The sequence below is a fragment of the Mytilus galloprovincialis genome, chromosome 14 (assembly GCF_965363235.1).
Source record: "Mytilus galloprovincialis chromosome 14, xbMytGall1.hap1.1, whole genome shotgun sequence".
Taxonomy (NCBI): domain Eukaryota; kingdom Metazoa; phylum Mollusca; class Bivalvia; order Mytilida; family Mytilidae; genus Mytilus; species Mytilus galloprovincialis.
Window position 1 is genome coordinate 35,225,069 of NC_134851.1, and position 18,013 is coordinate 35,243,081.

General features: G+C 32.3%; 1 long non-coding RNA gene across 1 annotated transcript; it reads left to right on the forward strand.

Moving 5' to 3' along the window:
* The first annotated feature begins 6,085 nt into the window (after nucleotides 1-6,085).
* On the forward strand, nucleotides 6,086-11,066 carry LOC143058351 (uncharacterized). The gene is made up of 2 exons (XR_012973019.1): nucleotides 6,086-6,148; nucleotides 9,258-11,066. It is a non-coding gene; the product is annotated as an uncharacterized LOC143058351 (long non-coding RNA).
* Nucleotides 11,067-18,013: the final 6,947 nt, after the last annotated feature.

Here is an 18,013-nt window from a genome sequence, read left to right on the forward strand (position 1 = left end):
GTATTGAAAATCAATATTATATGCATGCTTTACACACCTTTTTTATTCGTATATTATTGATACTATATGTTGATTTCGCGTTTTTAATGTCAGTCGGTATACATCAATGTGTATCATGTGATCTTTTTCTTCCTTGTTAAATAAGAATGGACTATTTCACCTGATTGTTTGAGCATTTTATTTAGGTGAGCATACACAAACTTAATATTATACAAATATTTCATACTTATGATTTTAAAGAAATTTGTGATAGGTTATTCATTTATTATTTATTTTCTTTCAAAGCACGTGTCTGAAATATATCACTAAATGTTATCAAATAAAAACTGTCCATAACATGTTGTAAACATTTCACTATCTAAATAACCAATAATCTTTAAAAAGAATAGTGATACGCGTATAAATTCTATCCCTATATACCTAACGTTTTTGTTTTAATCCAAACCCCTTTGATAATCACTTCCAAAGATCCAGTGAAACATTAAGATTGAGAAAGTCGGTCAGAAATTATGGTGCAATATATAAGTTATGTATACAGTAATGCACCTACTATTGTTGGGTTTATTGGGGTATGACAAAGATATGGGTTATATTTTTACGAGGTTTTATATAAAATTTACCATCCTCTGTAATGACATCTGTATTAAAAAGCATTTTACGTTTGATAACTGTACATTGATTTGGGGTATGATCTACATAGCATATACTAGGATCTGACATATTTAATGGTAAATTATTATATTGAGTTAAATGGATAGAATATACCTGCACCAATCGATGTCTGTTCATACATTTGAATTATAAGGGATGATATGGATTAGTTGCTTATACATGTTATATACATGTGTAAGCATAGGTCATATTTAAAATATTGTATATATACTAATCATCAACAAAAACGATACACGGCATTGTATTTTCCATATATATTGAATTTGGATACATTGTATCGAAGGTAAATAAATGCCGAAAGGGTCTCATATATACTCGTACAACACCTTAATGGTCCGAGACCACAATTGTCGTCCCTTGATTTTCGTTGTTTACGAATGTTGACCCTAGTGTGGACAGTGTGTTACTTGCCATTTTTTTATCCCCCGTTCTTATGTATTTCTCCATGTTTTATGCCTCAAATAGTAAGTCAAGGGATAAAATTACACTGTCAAAACATTTGGGTAATGAATTTTAAAGTAAAGAATTGATTTGGTCCAGTCGAAAAAGGCTAAAAATTAGCTCTTCGGAAACTGTCAAAAGATTTCAAGACCCTTAACATAAATTGTGCATATTTTAAGTTAAAGCCGATGAAGTTTTCTATATATGGTATAATATGTCCCAAAAGTAAACACACTGTAAACTTTTGATTTTAGAAAGCGCATGTGGGATTTTTTTAATTTGCATTTATTGTCTAAAAGAAATGCACTACGAAATAATTGTGGTCTCGGACCTAATACGCGATTTTTTTGTGACATTTTTTGCAAGCAAAAAAATTGTATTTTCACTAAATTGTTTGAAAATAAATGATATTTAAAATTAAACATGGGCTGCTTAGAATATAAATAGCCTTTGCAGATCATTTAATACTTACTTCTAATCTTCGAGATTATTTCATAAACTATTTCCAATTTTCTCAGATTCTTTTATTCATATGCATTTCTTTTCGAGTGAATTTTTTTAATTGGATTATTTTGAAAAAAAAGTGATTTCAATATACTATATTTCACAATAAATTGGAGTTTGAACTTGTGTATAGTTTCGTTCTTTTGATTTGAATAAGAAAAGGCCATTCTATATTATTTATTTATACAACTATACTGAATTTCAGTGAATTTCTATGTACCTATTTAAGACTAAAACGAAATAATATAACAGAACAGATTAACACATTATAGGATGCACTTTGTAAATACAACTATTTTTCAAACCACAGCAGATTGACCTAGAGTGGAAGGTAGATCCAATTTTTGAAACTATTTCAAACAGTTTAAAAACCTTAGGATCAATTGAAATGAGAACTAAAACAAGCAGCCTTGAGTTCATTATTTCGAAAAATAAACAAGCACAAATACAAGTAGTAATAACGAAAAAGACTAATATTAACGACGTAAAGTTGATTCTACAGACGGATATTACAACAAACGGACAAAACATTAACGGTTCTTGTATGTCAAAAGAAGGGAAATTTTTGTTCACAGATCATTGTTTTCGAAAATCGCTCATCACCATTGCATCAAATAACAAACTCAAACATACAATGCCACTAGGTCCTAGTAATTATGGGTTTGATATAACACTGATTGACGAAACAACTGTTGCCATTACAGATGGAAATTCAGGACAGAATTTCGGTATTGATATCATAGATATCAAGAATCAACGCAAAATAAAATTCATCAAACTTCCTGGTCGTACATGGGGAATCACAAGAGAATACAATTCGCTGTCTGTCTGTGTACAGGGATTAGGTATATACCAAGTAAATACTTCGGACTATGCTTTAATTCACGTGATCAGTTTTAATTTACCGACCTTTTCCTACGTATCTGTATTCTTAGACAAGATATACTACACTGGCGATAAAGATCATAGTGTAGTTTGTTGTGATAAAAACGGATCACGTGTTTGGACCTTTCAAGATGAACTTATTTTGAATGAACCCAGGGGCATCGCTGTTGATAATAATGGTGACGTGTATGTTGCTGGATTCACCTCGTTCAACGTAATAATTATATCAAGCGATGGGAAGCATCACAAACAAATCTTGACCAAATATGACGGTCTATGTTTTCCTTCTGCTATCATCCTTGATACAGGGAACAGAAAACTGCTTATTGCAAATACCTTGAAAACTGCTTTCGTTTACAATATTTCGTAAAAACTATTAGAAAAAAATGCACGTTCCAACATTTGTGATGGTGATATAAAAACAAACGGTTCTTAACAATGTTAAAAAATTGAAAGTTGAATAAAGTAAATTTAATGTATGCTGTTTGTTCTGTTATTAAATCAATGTTGAATGTGTGTGGACATGAATAAAGCTTAGAATAAAAACAATCGTTTAATACATTCTATGTGTTTCATGAATTAGTCTTATTGAAGTAGTAATATAAATTATTCAAAGTGTAGACAGTAAGCTGTTCAGATACAGACTACGCAATACAATCTGATACTTAATTTGATGTAATTACATCAAATGCCATACAGTAATGCTTAAGCATACACATGGAAACTGATTCTTTGTGTTGGTATCAAAAGACAAAGAGTGTACTCTTGTCAGTCAAATTTATATTGTTCATTATATTTATGACACTTTGCGGGGATGTTGATATGAGGAAGAAACATTCCACTATTGGTTACCAGCTGTGCGAAGTGTTCAAGTAGCTTGATTAATGGTTGTTTAACGTCGAGTGACAAATATTTCGCAATACATTTTCAATTAATGGTACTCTTTGTTAAGCCAGCTTCATTTATTCATTCAAGTCATTTGTAATAATCTCACCATCTATCATGGTATTATTTGAGGCAAGATAACAGTAAAAAAAATCTGTTGCATAAAGTTTCATTAGAACAAGGCTTCTAATGATGAATTTTGTGTTTTAACTGTTTTACAGTTTCTATTATCGGGTGAGTACTGACCTTACACACAAATGTTACAACCAGTCATTTAAGCGTGAGAAAAAAATAGTCATTAAGCTTTAAAATTTGGAGACTATATAATATGTATATATGACATACATAGTTTAACCTAGTATCCTATCTTGGCTATTTTAGTGGGGTAGGAAAACATTCCTGTTTTACCAACATAACATGCTGGAAAGCGCTAAAATAAAATTATAAAGCTGTAGTTAAGCAATAAAAAAACACAAAAAAAACCCACAAAAAAACCAAACATTCACACATCACATAAAAAACCAGAACATTAACACATCTATACATACTGCTATGTCACACCTTAAAAAATATTAAAGTATTAAATATACATTTTTGGATATTTGTTTATGAATATATATATTTATACCGAACAAGTAAATATACCAAAAAACAGAGATACATATATATAATTTGTGTACTGTTTGTTCTACATGTACATGTACAAGTGTTGACCAGACACAACTGATGTCTTTACGGACGTTCCAGACATCCCGTGCATTTAGACGGGTTTCTAAAACCAAGTGTTCACCTCTTGCTCTTAACCTTGTTTGTAGTTTTTCTTTAGTCCTGATGTTATAAGCTATTTTCGAAAGATCGTTACGTGCGTCTTTCATAATAACGGGGAGATCATCAACAATTCTTATCCTTTTTTTGCAAGTTTGTAAGCCTAAGCAATAATACATTGCTTGTCGCCATAATGCATGAACCTAACAATAATTGCATCAGGGCGTTTTTACCGTCAACTGGAGCTTTAGCGGGAATCCTATGTGCATTTGCAATAGGGAAACTGTCGGCTTTAGATTTTTCTATACCAAGATCCTTTACAAATAAGTTATCAATCAATTCCGAAATTATAAATTATCTCATCGGTTTTTGTTCGACTCCATAGATGAGGACGTTGTATTTCCTAACATGTTTCTCAAGTAGTACTTGACATTCTTTCAGTGAAGCAAGTTTTTTGTCTGTCTAATTTGAGCAATTCTAATTTCTCGGTTTCTAAACAATTGAACTGTGATTCCAAATGTCCCACACCTCTCTCAAGCTCATTATGGTCTTGCCTAAGTTGTTTTACCTCAGTGTTTGAGATACTAAGGTAAGATTTTACTTGCCTTGCTTCAGATTTCACATCACTAATAAGTTCAGTCAAGTTTTCTCAACGGAGTCAAGCCTAGATGAAAAGTTTGTGACCTAATTACTGTCTATACTCATCATTTTGTGTTTAAGGTCAGCGACGTCTTCTTTTGTCGCCATGTCTATTTTATTCAAATTTCAATCAATCAATGTACGGATATTTTTTTTGATATATTGTTTTTGTAGTGTTTATTTGTTACCACAATATTCTGACAGTTATATGACTATTAATTTCATATCAGTTTCATATTTTCAACAACATAAACACATAATAAAACAAATAATAAATGGATACGTTACTCTTTTTTCTTCAGCTTGAAATTTTCATGGGCGCCGCCATGACAGGGGCGATAATCATCATCATTATTCATTATCTTGAATTATTATAGATAAAGATAAACTGAAATTACAATAATGTTCAGCAAAGTAAGACCTACCAATAAGTCAACAATACCAACTTGGTCAATTGACTCCTTAGGGAGTTATTGTCGTTTTGGTAAATTTTTAACAAATTTTTGTAAATTTGTATAATCTTACAAGATGTTTCTCCTTTGAAATTACTGAGGCTAATTTAACCAATCTTGGTCACAACCATTATTAGGGTATAGTATTAAAATAAGTGCCCGATGACACCCGCCTGCCAACCATTATGGCCGTTGTTTGGTTGGTGTCCCTGAATTAGTAATTTCACAGACATGTGAGGCTTTTATTTATTATGTTGAATATTATTATAGATATAGATAAACTGTTTATAACAATAAAGTTCAGCAAAGAGGTATTTACAAATAAGTCAACAAAATCAAAATGGTCAATTAATTTCATAAGTCAAATATAACAATTTTTCGTAAATTTTTGTAATCATGTACAACTCTTTTCCTGAAACAAATTTAACAAGACTTGGCCACAATCAGCATATGGGTATCTAGTTCAATTTTTTTCCCCGATGACCCTGCCTGCAGACCAACATGACAGACATAGCTAAAATAGAACATAGTGGGAAAAAGGCAATTTTTGACTTATATCTCTGAAACTAAAGCTGAAGTATAACGGTTATATTATTTCAAACATCATAAAATATCAGGTGAGCGACAAAGGCTCCTTGTAGCCTTTTACTTGGTCTGCAAACGTAATCTTAAAAGTTATGAAATGAATTAAATGAATTATTATTGATTTACCCTTACTGGTATTGAAATAAACATTATTACACCTTTATTGATTCGTATATTATTATTAATTTATTACTGTATGTTATTGTTGCGTTTTAAATGTCCATCAGTATTTATGAATGTGTAAATATCATGTGATCTTTTTTCTTCCTTGTTAAAGAATGACGGATGATAACACCTGATTATTTGAGTATTTTATTTAGGTAAGCATACACATGATACTAAATAGGAAACATATATTTCATACATATGTTTTTAATGAAATTTGTGACAGGTTGTTCATTCATTATTTATTTTCTTCCAAAGAATGTGTCTCAAATATACCTCAAATTGTAATAAAATATAAGCGGGCTCGAGTAAGCGGGTCATAACATGCTGTAAACAATTCACTAACTTAAAAAACCAATAATCTAAAAATAATTATTGATACGCTATCAATTCTGTACCTGTATACCTAACGTTTTTGTTTTAATCTAAACCCCATTGATAATCACTTCCAAAGATCCAGTGAAACATTAAGTTTGAGAAAGTCGGTCAGAAATTATGGTGCGATATATAAGTTATGTATACTCAACTTCGCAATTAATGCACCTACTATTGCTGGGTTTATTGAGGTATGACAAAAATATGGGTTATATTTTTACGAGGTATTATATAAAATTTACCATCCTCTTTAATGACATCTGTATTAAAAAGCATTTTACGTTTGATAACTGATATTGATTTGGGGTATGATCTACATCTACATAGCATATACTAGGATCTGACATATTTAATGGTAAATTATTATATTGGATTAAATTGATAGAATATACCTGCACCACACAAATTCTGTTCATACATTTCAATTATAAGGGATGATATGGATTAGTTGGTTATACATGTTATATACATGTGTAAGCATAGGTCATATTTAAGATATTGTATATATACTAATCATCAACAAAAACGATACACGGCATTGTATTTTCCATATATATTGAATTTGGATACGTACCAAATTAAGGTAAATAAATGCCAAATTGGTCTCATATATACTCGCACAACACCTTAATGGTCCGAGACCACAATTGTCGTCCTTTGATTTTCGTTGTTTACGAATGTTGTCCCTATTGTAGACAGTGTGTTACTTGCCATTTTTTTTATCCCCCGTTCTTATGTATTTCTCCATGTTTTATGCCTCAAATAGTAAGTCAAGGGATAAAATGACACTGTCAAAACATTTGGGTAATGAATTTTAAAGTAAAGAATTAATTTGGTCCAGTTGAAAAAGGTTAAAAATTAGCACTTCGGAAATTGTCAAAAGATTTCAAGACCCCCTTAACATGAATTGTGCATATTTTTAGTTAGAGCAGATGAAGTTTTCTATAAATTTGGTATAATATGTCCCAAAAGTTGTACAACACGCTGTAAAAATTTTATTGAGAAAGCGCCGGTGGGATTTTGTTTAATTTGCATTTATTGTCCAAAAGAAATGCACTACGAAATATGAGTGGTCTCAGACCTAAGAAGTGAAATCAGTAAATATAGAATTTGTATTTTGGCAACTTACTTGAATGATTTGATGGTGTAAATTTGTCAAATAGCATTAAACTAAAGGAGTTAAACTTTTATTTGATAGAATTTCTGCAAAAATGACAAATTTATACTTTTATGGTCAAAATAAGCATTTCAAAGCTTTTTCAATTTTGATAAATAAGTGGCATTCTGATTTTCTATCTGACAGGTTTTTTTTATGTGTCAATATTTGTGTTTCTATGCTTTTATCAAGATTTATTACTTATTTATGAACTCTGGATCCATAAGAAAGAAGATTATCTCAGACAAGTGGTGCAAAAAAAAGAGGGACGAAAGATATCAAAGGGACAGTCAAACTCATAAATCTAAAACAAACTGACAACGCCATGGCTAAAAATGAAAAAGACAAACAGAAAAACAATAGTACATATGACACAACATAGAAAACTAAAGAATAAACAACACGAACCCCACCAAAAACTAGGGGTGATCTCAGGTGCTCCGGAAGGGTAAGCAGATCCTGCTCCACATGCGGCACCCGTCGCGCAAAATATGTTGTAAAAATGACCCTCGTCTAACGCCCTGTTTGGATCTAGTTAAATAATTTCGATATAATATGTCCCAAAAGTAAACACACTGTAAAATTTTGATTGGGAAAGCGCATGTGGGATTTTTTTAATTTGCATTTATTGTCCAAAAGAAATGCACTACGAAATAATTGTGGTCTCGGACCTAATACGCGATTTTTTTGTGACATTTTTTGCAAGCTAAAAAATTGTATTTTCACTAAATTTTTTGAAAATAAATGATATTTAAAATTAAACATGGGACGCTTAGAATAAAAATTGCCTTAGTTTGCAGATCTCATCTTCGAGATTATTTCATAAACTATTTCCAATTTTCTCAGATTCTTTTAATTATATACATTTCTTTTCGAGTGAATTTTTTTAATTGGATTATTTTGAAAAAAAAAGTGATTTCAATATACTATATTTCACAATAAATTGGAGTTTAAACTTGTGTATAGTTTCGTTCTTTTGACTTGGATAAGAAAAGGCCATTCTATATTATTTATTTATACAACTATACTGAATTTAAGTGCATTTTAGTGGATACTATATCAAAATATGTACCTATTTAAGACTAAAACGAAATAATATACAGATTAACAGATTATGGGATGCACTTTGTAAATACAACTTTTTTTCAAACAACGCCTCTTTTTGGGAGATACATAATACTCAAATTAATTTCGATTTGCCTACGTACTGGTTCCCAGATATGATAAATATGTTTCATATCATGGAGACAAAACTTGCAACAGGCAATGTTACCAGTATTTAAAAATATTGTCGCGGTGAAATTAAAATTGAATTGTGAAGTACATGGAGTAGGAACGAAGTGAAGTTATGGATAGTACAGAATTTTAGTTTAGATATAAACTTTAACAAGGTAGAGGCATATAATTGTTGAATAATGCCGCACATCCCTTTTCAACTTTGAATTTAATAGATGTGCATATCAACTTTCCATTCTAAGATATATATTTATACAAAACTTCATAGTACAAATATCACAGTTTCAGCCGCAAAGAGAGTTCCTATATGATATTGCTTTGTCTACATTTACAGAAATTCAACCTAAATTAGTTATATCACAAAACTTCTACACTGCTAACGAAAGCAAATACACATATTAAAAATGAAAAGAACAAATCAGTCCAGAGCAAGATACTTCACAATAGTTGCAAAACAATTAGAATGTGATTAACATTTTTATGTTGTTTAATTTCAGAGATAAAAATGGCTTCTAACCCAAGTATATGTGGCATATGTTCACTTCGACAAATAACAAAAGTTTGCAAATATTGGTGTCCGGGATGTGAAGAAGGCATTTGTGACGAGTGCCAAGAAAATCACAAATTGCTGAAAGCTACAAGAAGTCATGAACCCATACCAATTTCAAATTACAAATCACTACCGTCATTCATAACTGGCATACAACAATCATGTGTCTATCACAATGAACAGTATCAACAATATTGTGCTGAACACGCGTTACCTATTTGTTTCAAATGCATCAATGACCATCGTAAATGTAACGTCACTACTCTTGAGAAAGTCACCAATGATTTCAAGACCTCTGAGCAATTTCTAGATTTAGAATCGAGACTTGACGACTTGTTACAAAATATCGGTAGGATTAAAAAGGATAGAAATTCTAATATGACTAACATCGAAGAAATGAAAATGCGACTTGGTAAAGAAATTCGACAGAAAAGAGTGGAAATAAACAAACACTTAGACAATCTTGAAAAACAACTCATTAAAGATCTAGAAGAGAAGGAGTGTCAAAGTAAAGATAGTATTCAGAAAGTTTTATCATCTGTCACAGAAAAAGAAACCATGGTAACTCAATGCCATGCCAATTTCCAAAGCATCAAACAATATGCATCCGATCTTCAAACATTTCTGGGAATAAAAGAAATTGAAGTTGTAGTATACGAAAACGAACAGTATCTGCAGTCATTGATAGAGGCAAAAAGTTTGGAGCAGATTGACCTAGAGTGGAAGGAAGATCCAGTTTTTGAAACTATTCCAAACAGTTTAAAAAACTTTGGATCAATTAAAATGAGAACTAAAACAAGCAGCCTTGAGTTCATTAGTTCGAAAAATAAGCAAGCACAAATACAAGTAGTAATAACGAAAAAGACTAATATTAACGATGTAAAGTTGATTCTACAGACGGATATTACAACAAACGGACAACCCATTAAGGGTTGCTGTATGTCAAAAAAAGGGGACTTTTTGTTCACAAGTCATTTTTCCCAAAATTCTCTCATCACCATTGCATCAAATAACAAACTCAAACATAAAATGCCACTAGGTCTTAGTTATGGGTTTGATATAACACTCATTGACGAAACAACTGTTGCCATTACAGGTGGGGTTTCAGGAAAGAAGGTCGGTATTGATATCATAGATATCAAGAATCAATGCAAAATTAAATTCATCAAACTTCCTGGTCGTACATGGGGAATCACACGAGACCACAACTCACTGTTTGTCTGTGTAGAAGGTCGTGGTATATACAAAATAAATTCTTTGGACGATACTTTAACTCACGTGATCCGTTGTATTTTACCTCCATTTCCCTACGTTTCTGTCGTCTCAGACAAGATACACTACACTAACTGTAATGACCACAGTGTAGTTTGTTGTGACAGAAATGGATCAAATGTTTGGACCTTTCAAGATAAACGTGTTTTGAATGAACCGAGTGGCATCGCAGTTGATAAAAATGGTAACGTGTACGTTGTTGGATTCCGCTCGTCCAATGTAATCATTATATCAAGCGATGGAAAACATCACACACAAATCTTGACCAGAGATGACGGTCTATCATCTCCATCTGCTATTTTCCTTGATACAGAGAACAGAAAACTTCTTGTTGCAAATACCGTGAATTCTGCTTTCTTTTACAATATTTCGTGAAGACTATTAGAAAAAAATGCCCGTTCCAACATTTGTGATGGTGTTATAAAAACAAGCGGTTCTTAAAAATGTTATAAAAGTTTAAATTGAATAAAGTTTTTTTAAAGTTTGTTGTTTGTTGAGTAATTAATTCAATGTTAAATTTGTGAGAACACGAATAAAGCCACATAGAATAACAATCATTTGATAGAATCTATGTGTTACAGGAATTAGGCTTATTGAAGTTGTAATACTAGTAGAAAATAGTTCAAGTGTGTACAGTCAGCTTTCCAGACTAAGCAACACGAATCAAATTTGTTTTTCGTTCAATTTTTTTAAGTATAAATAAGGCCATTCGTTTTCTCTTTTGAAAATTGCTTTACATTGTCATTTCGGGGCCTTTTATAGCTGACTATGCGGTATGGGGTTTACTCATTGTTGAAGGCCGTACGGTGACCTATAGTTGTTAGTGTAAAACATTCAACTGTTTATTCAAACTGTCCGAACAAATGGAGAAATGGGAAAACAGTCGTAAAACATTTATATATTTGATGTACAAAAATGATTTTTTAACATTTTTCTTTTTTGTATTCTTTGAAGGTATCATTCGGTAATGTACACTCGAAAGGATAAATACAGCACTGTCTTTCTTTTACATTTAAGTAAACTAAAATAATCGAAGATGATATCAATTGTACTTAGTCAAGCAGGGATAACAACAAGTACACCAAAAAATTCAGGTGTGATATCAAGAACAATTAATTATTCATGGATAATAACAAATACACCAAGACATTCCTGCGTGATATCAACATGATCAAGTACACTTAATGAATCATGGATAGGATAATAACAAGTACACCAAGACATTCATGCGTGATATCATGTACATTTAATCAATCATGGATTATAACCGGTACACCAAGACATTCATGCGTGATATCAAGTACAATTAATCAAACATGGATAATAACAAGTACACCAAGACATCCAGGTGTGATATCAAGTTCGCTTAATCAATCATTGAAAAAAGGGAGAAGGTTTGGTACCATTAAAACGTTTAATCCCGCTGCAAATGTTTGCACCTGTCCTAAGTCAAGAATCTGACGTCCAGTAGTTGTCGTTTGTTTATGTAATTTATTCGTGTTTCTCGTTTCTCGTCTTTTTATATATAGATTAGACCGTTGGTTTTTCCATTTGAATGGTTTAACACTAGTAATTTTGGGGCCCTTTATAGCTTGTTGTTCGGTGTGAGCTAAGGCTCCGTGTTGTAGGCCGTACATTGATCCATATTGGTTTACTTTTATGAATTGTTGTTTGGATTGAGAGTTGCCTCATTGACACTTATAACCCATCTTTCTATATCTATATAACAAAACTTCTAAAGGTCTAACGAAAGCAAGTAAACATATTAAAAATAAAAATAACAAAAAAGTGTAGAGCGAGATACTTGGCAATAATTGCAAAACAATTAGAATGTGATTAACACTGTTATGTTGTTTTAATTTCAGAGATACTAATGGCCTCTAACACAAGTAAATGGGGCATATGTTCACTTTGACAAATAACAAAAGTTTGCAAATATTGGTGTCCGGGATGTTAAAAAGGCATTCGTGACGAGTGTCAAGAAAATCATAAATTACTGAAAGCTACAGAAGGTCATGAACCCATACCAATTTCCAATTACAAGTCACAACCATCATTCATAACTGGCATACCAGAGTCATGTATCTACCACAATGAACAGTATCAACAATATTGCGCTGAACATGCGTTACATACTTGTTTTAAATGCATCAATGATCATCGTAAATGTAACGTCACTACTCTTGAGAAGGTTACCAATAATTTCAAGACCTCTGAGCTATTTCTAGACTTAGAATCAAGATTTGACGACTTAATAAAAAATTTCGATAGATTTAAAAAGGACAGAAATTCTAATATGATATACATTGCAGAAGTGAAAACGCGATTTGGTAAAGAAATTCGACAGAAACGTGCTGAAATAAACAAACGTTTAGACAATCTTGAAAAACAAATCATTGAAGATCTAGAAGAAAAGGAATGTGAAAGTAAAGAGAGTATTCAAAATGTCTTATCATCTGTCAAAGAAAATGAAACCATGGTAATTAAATGTCAGACCAATTTTCTAAACATCAAACAACATGCATCCGATCTTCAAACATTTCTGGGTGTAACAGAAACTGAAGTTATAGTTTATCAAAACGAACTGTATCTGCAGTCATTGATAGAGGCAAAACGTTTGGAGCAGATTGAAGCAGTTTGGAAGGTAGACCCCGTTTTTGAATCTATTTTGAACAGTTTTAACAACTTTGGATCAATTGAAATGAGAACCCAAACAAGCAACCTCGAGTTCATTAGTTCAAAAAATAAACAATCACAGATCAGATAAAAGTAGTATCAAGGAAGAAGACTATCGATGAAGTGCAGTTGATTCTACAGCAGAAGATAACAGCAGACGGTAAGGACAATAAAGGTTGTTGTATATCAGAAGAGGAGGACTTTTTGTTCACTGATCATTTCTACAAAAAAATGCTTGTCGCCATTGCATCAGATAACAAAATCCAACATAAAATGCAACTAGGTCCTAGTTATGGGTTTGATATAACACCGATTGATGAATCAACTGTTGCTATTACATCCGGGGCATCAAGAACGAAGGTCGGCGTTGATATCATAGATATAAAGAGCAAACGCAAAATAAAGTTCATCAAACTTCTTGGTCGTACATGGGGTATCACGCGATATCACGACTCGCTGTTTGTCTGTGTAGAAGAAAGTGGTATATACAAAATAAACACTTCAGATAATTCTACTTACAATGTGATAAGTTGTAATTTACCGTATTGTTCATACGTTTCTGTATTCTCAGACAAGATATACTACACTAATTATAATGAACACCGTGTAGTTTGTTGTAATAAAAATGGATCATGTCTATGGACTTTTAAAGATACACTTATTTTGAATGAACCGGAAGGTATGGCTGTTGATAAAATTGGAAATGTGTATGTTGTTGGATTCCGCTCGTCCAATGTAATCATAATATCAAGCGATGGAAAGCATCACAAACAAATCCTGACTAAAGATGACGGTCTGTTATCTCTATCTGCTATTTTCCTTGATACAGAGAACAAAAAACTGCTTGTCGCAAATACCGAGAAAACTGCGTTCGTTTACGAAATTTCATGAGAACTATTAAAACAAATGCACGTTCCAACATTTTTATGATGATATAAAAAGAAGTGGTTCTTAACAATGTTATATAATTTAAAGTTGAATAAAGAAAAGTTAATTTGAGCTATTTGTTGAGTAATTAATTCAATGTTAAATTTGTGAGGACACGAAAAAAGCCACAAAGAGAATCAATCATTTGATAGAATCTAGGTGTTCCAGGAATTAGGCTCATTGAAGTTGTAATATAAATTATGTTAAGTGTATACAGTCAGCTGGTAAGACACAGACTTCGCAATACGTATTTGATTCTTTGCAGTAGGATCAAAAGACAAAGATTGTACTCTTGTTAGTCAAAATATATTGTTCAATATATTTATAACACTTTTCTGAGATTTCATATGATGGAGAAACTATTGGCTACCGGCTGTGCCAAGTGTTCCAATTGATTGATTAATGGTGTTTTTTTAACGTCGATTGACAAATAGTTCATGCATGTTCATGACGGACGATGTTAAAGGTGAAAGCTTCTTCCTGCAATTTAGAAAAAATGATATTAATGTATATGACAGATTATTTGGGTATATGGTAATGAAAGAACAATATACTACTTGTAAAAATTCACTTGTATATTAAAATTGCCCAAACAAATATAGAAATGAGAAAACAATCGTAAAATATTTAGAGATTTGATGTAAAAAAAAATTTTTAAACAACTCTCTTTTTTGTATTCTCATAAACATGTTTAACCCCGCTGCAATTTTGCGCCTGTCCCAAGTCAGGAGCCTCTAGCCTTTGTTAGTCTTGTATTATTTTCAATTTTAGGTTTTTGTGTACAATTTGGAGTTTAGTATGGCGCTCATTGTCACTGAACTAGTATATATATTTGTTTCGGGGTCAGCTGAAGGACGCCTCCGGGTGCGGGAATTTCTCGCTGCATTGAAGACTTGTTGGTGACCTTATGTCGTTGTCTGCTCTATGGTCGGGTTGTTGTCTCTGTGACACATTCCCCATTTCCATACTCAATTTGTTTTGAATGTATCATTCAGTTATGTAGAGTCGCATTGTTGTTTTTCCTAACGTTCCTGACTAAGATCGTTGATTTTAGGTTTCCACGAAGCTGATTGTTGATTTTGAGCATTCTTGATGCAGTTTGTCTGTGTTGGTTGTTCCTGAAATAGATTGTTTGTTGTTCCTCTTAACAAGATTGTTGATTTGTAGCATTTCTGACGCAGATTCTTGATTTCGAGTGTTTCTTTAGCAGATTAATGCTTTGAACGTATCTCAGACTGTTGATTTTTAGCGGTCCAAGAGCAGATTGTTGTATGACTATGATAGTTCTTTCCCATTCGTTTTGATATATTTTGTCATTTGATTTTGCCATGTGATTATGGATTTTCCGATTAAATTTTCCTCTGAGTTTAGTATTTTTGTGATTTTACTTTTTTTTTTATTTGAGAATTCTAGACGCAAATGGTTGATGTTAAGCGTTTTTTAGGCATTCTGTTGCTTTGCAATTTTTTAAATTAGCTAGTTATTCTTCAGAGTTCCTACAGCAGATCGTATATTTTGAGCGTTCATGAAAATAATTGTTGATTTTGAACTTTCCGGACGCAGATTAATGATTTGCGCGTCTGGAGTATTAAATTATAAACCTGATACCTTTGATAACTATTTAAACAACTGGATCGATGCCACTGCTGGTGGACATTTTGTCCCCGAGGGTATCACCAGCCCAGTAGTCAGCACTTCGGTGTTGACATGAATATCAATTATATGGTCATTTTTCATGAATTTCCTGTTTACAAAACTATGAATTTTGGGTCCTCAATGCTCTTCAACTTTGTACTTGTTTGACCGCATAACTATTTTAATATGAGCGTGACTGATGAGTCTTATGTAGACAAAACACCCGTGTGGTGTATTAAATTAAAATTCCGGTGCCTTTGATAACTATCTAGGCGTTCCTGAATTGATTTTTAATTTTCAGCAATCCTGACGAAGATTAATAAAAAGTTCTTCGGTAATACACTAAATGGTGTGATAATTTGAGGCATTAAATAGCCTTAGTCCTTTGCAATATCATTGTCTATTTTCTTAGACCTTTTTGTTTTAACTGCACGTTTTGTTCAAAGAGGCAGTCCAATAAATGATGACTTTATTTGAACAATAAGCAAAGAGGACGATAGTACACTTTCCTCATCATACAATTAAAAAAAGTGTTTGATAAGGATTGTAGAAAATCCAATACTTTCAGTACATCAAAGAGAGGAGACAGATTTCAAGGGCCATCGGACTATTAAGTCGAACATAAACCGACAAAAAGGAAACTAAAGAGCAAGCAAAAAAAACAAATATCAATAAAATATGGAGACGTGGTGTGATTAAGGAGAAATTATTAACCATACATTTTAACTGGCTCAGGCATACTAAATGTAAAAACAATTCAATAGACATAACTTAAAGCACAATTCATAACAAAACATGGTAGAAAATACAATATGGCAGACATGAACAAACGACATATATGTCAATTTAGGGCTAAACTTGATTTACTCTAACCCTATACCTAAGCATTTTCAAACTACTTTAAACTTACAATGAGGCTTAAACTTGACCCTTTGTAGAAAAAAATATTCTTATAAAAATCATACAAACAAATTACAAGATCCCATTTACATGCAGTATATGAACATCGTCGGATTTATTAGATTCATTTGAACTAGCTTCAAAAACATAATTTAAAGAGAAGTTTGGATAGATGAACCCTCGTTTTGTAGCGAGTTAATACACTTATCCGGTAATTTACACTAAACCTTCAATGCTTTTTTCATTTCGCTAGCCAAGGGTTACGATCCACTTCCGTTCTCTTCACCCTTGGCACATTGAGCTAATATTTGTGATATCAATGTTGTGCCATCTATCGGAAGATTACAGTCACGTCCATTCCGAATATATTATTCTTGACCAAGGGTAGCACTTGAACTCTTCAATTTAGAGGTAAAAACACGGTAGCGTCAAGCTTCTACACACTTGGTAAAGCTGGAAACGAAAATATACGTCAACCAACTTTCATGCATTTGTCCATGAAACATGCACAAGAACTTCTATTAGTTGATTAAAAACATTCGTATATTTAGTGATGTAAAGATTTGTTGCACAACGAACACGTGGCAATTGTTTACAAACACTTTCTACATCTACACGTGATCATGTTGTAAGCGCTTTTTGATTCGATGCAGCGAGTTTATACTGCAACCAATAAAAATCCTTGCCTTGTATCTCCGAAATTGTATCTCAATCTGCCAAGAGTGAAGAGAACGGGAGTGGATCGTAACCCTTGGCTAGCGAACCCGGATTTTGTTTTTCTCTATCGGTTTATGAATTTTATACTACTGTTGCCTTTATTTATCTAGTCATGCATGGATAATAAGAAGTTCACAAAGACATTCATGCTTGATATAAAGTACACTTAATAAATCATAGATAATAGCAATTACAAAAAGACATTCATTCGTGATATCAAGTACACTTAATCAATCATGGATAATAACAAGTACATCAAGACATTCATGCGTGATACCAAGTACATCTAATCAATCATGAATAATAACAAGTACACCAATACTTTAGGTCTGATATCAAGAACACTTAGACAATCCGCGGATATATCCCACGCCCAGACATTCGCGTTGATATCAAGTACATTCAGGTGAAGTTTGAAGTACACTCAGACAATCGGGGATAGTAATAAGTACACTCAAACAATCGGGGACAGTATGAAGTACACAAATAAAATCCAAAAGTATATAAGACACACGGTGTTAAAGTTTTACAGCTAGAAGTTAAGTTAGAAAATGTGAGATTTTGTTAATTTTGACA